This window comes from Penaeus vannamei, chromosome 39 (assembly GCF_042767895.1).
Source record: "Penaeus vannamei isolate JL-2024 chromosome 39, ASM4276789v1, whole genome shotgun sequence".
In the NCBI taxonomy this organism is placed as follows: domain Eukaryota; kingdom Metazoa; phylum Arthropoda; class Malacostraca; order Decapoda; family Penaeidae; genus Penaeus; species Penaeus vannamei.
This window is the reverse complement of record NC_091587.1, coordinates 2841225-2843724: the sequence shown is the minus strand read 5'-3', so window position 1 is coordinate 2843724 and position 2500 is coordinate 2841225. Positions and strand designations below refer to the sequence as shown.

General features: G+C 36.4%; 1 protein-coding gene across 2 annotated transcripts in view; it reads right to left on the bottom strand.

Moving 5' to 3' along the window:
- The window catches only part of LOC113803144 (centrosome-associated protein CEP250), a 104070-nt gene that overhangs the window by 22880 nt on the left and 78690 nt on the right, over positions 1 to 2500 (bottom strand). The window lies entirely within an intron of this gene.

Genomic DNA, 2500 nt, shown 5'->3' with positions numbered 1-2500 from the left:
AAGAAAGAAAAAGAAGAAGAAGAAGAAAACAAAGTGATGAAACGATGACACAAAATATGAGGCGTGACTAGCCAAACACACTGTACCTTCCGGGCACGACTCCAAACGCATCCCCACCCCCCCCCCCCCCCCCCACCACCCAACCCACTCCCTTTCTCCTACCCACCCCCCTACTCATTACTCAGCGCAAGACGTCCGAGCGAATCCCAAGAGGTCAACCAACTCACCTTTGACCTGTTGTGGAGAAAATGCCAGATGGAGAAAAATACAAAGCCTACTGTGATAAATCGTGGACGTTTCAGAAATACCATTCGTTGATAAATATATCAGATGAAAAAATAATGTATGTTTTTTATATTCTGTTGCAGGGTATATAAGTAATGCATTTTTATTCTATTGTAGGACGTGCAAGTAATGTATCATTATTCTATTGTAGGACGTGCAAGTAAATGTATCATTATTCTAATGTAGGCCATATAAGTAACATATTTTTCTTTGATATAGGCATATAAGTAACATATCTATATTTAATGTAGGGCATATAAGTAACGTATATTTATTCTATTGTAGGGCATATAAGTAACATCTTTATTTTACTGTAGGGTTTATAAGTAACATCGTTATTCTACTGTAGGACATACAAGCAACATTTTTATTCTACTGTAGGCCATATAAGTAACATCTTTATTCTACTGTGGGGCATATAAGTAACATCTTTCTTCTATAGTAAGGCATAAAAGTAACATCTTTATTCTATAGTAAGGCATAAAAGTAACATCTTTATTCTATAGTAAGAATCATTTAAAGTAACATTTTTATTCTATAGTAGGGCATATAAGTAACATCTTTATTCTACTGTGGGGCATATAAGTAACATCTTTCTTCTATAGTAAGGCATAAAAGTAACATCTTTATTCTATAGTAAGGCATAAAAGTAACATCTTTATTCTATAGTAAGGCATAAAAGTAACATCTTTATTCTATAGTAAGGCATAAAAGTAACATCTTTATTCTATAGTAAGGCATAAAAGTAACATCTTTATTCTACTGTAGGGTTTATAAGTAACATTTTTATTCTATAGTATGGCATACAAGTAACATCTTTATTCTATAGTAAGGCATATAAGTAACATCTTTCTTCTATAGCAGGGTAAATAAGTAACACATCATCATCCTGTTATAAGGCATAAAAGTAATGTACGTTTATTCTCTTGCAGATCATGCTTTTCTGACGTCAGTAAAGTCACCCACAGACCAAACAAAACGTCCTCATGCCAATTAACAACACCATGTCCGTTTTCTTTTCTTCCCTTGCCTGTTCCCTCTCCCCTTCCGCCCAGACACGAGGTTTAAGAATGGAGGGAGGGAGGGAGGGAGGGAGAGAAAGAGAGAAAGAGAGAAAGAGAGAAAGAGAGAAAGAGAGAAAGAGAGAGAGAGAAAAAGAAAGAGAGAGAGACACAGAGAGAGAGAGATAGAGAGAGAGAGAGAGAGAGAGAGAGAGAGAGAGACAGAGAAAGAGAGAGAGAGAGAGAGAGAGAGAGGGGGGGGAGAGAGAGAAGGAGAGGGAAGAGAAGGGGGAAATGGAGAAGAGATAAGGAAAACGGAGAAGGAAAAGGGAGGGTTGAAAGGGTGGATGGAGGCGAAATAAAGAGGTAAGAGAGGAGAGAGAAAGATGGGGAAGAAGAGGAAAGGAGAAGAGAAAAGAAAGAAGGAAAGAGGAAAGAGTAGAACCAGGAAAGGGAAATAAACAGAAGTGGGTAGGGGGAAGAGAGGGGACGGCAGAGGAGGAGGGTAAATCAGCTGATGGGGGTGTTGGCACTCCACCCGCTGACGTGGGGCACAATACCCACCCTACCCCACCCTTCGCCTGACGTGGGGGCACAATACCCACCCTACCCCACCCTTCGCCTGACACATGCGCCCAACACCGTGCCAGGGACACCCGACCTTACCATGACCCGGCCGCCCATTCTGTTATATAAATACCCGAGTTTACAAACAATGCTCGCGCTCGCAATCACACTCTTTATTGCGATATAAATCACAGAATATTTTTTTAATCAATTGGTTGATTGACATGAATGGGAAATGATCGTGATTTCGTGATTGTTCATTCTTTTCAAGTTCACAGTTCATTTGCTTTTGCATAATATGGTTGAACTGTTACGCTAATGTAAATATATGTACAATATATACATATATATGCATGAATGAAATGTTTGTATGCATTCACACACACACACACATATGAATCTATACATATATATGCGCGTGTGTGTGTACGCATATATATATACATATATATATATATATATATATATATATATATATATATATGATATCTATCTTATCTATCTATCTATCTATCTATATACATATATATGTATGTATATATATATGTATATATATATATTATATATTTATATATTATATATATATTATATATTATACTATATATACATATATATATTATATATATATATTATATATATATTATATT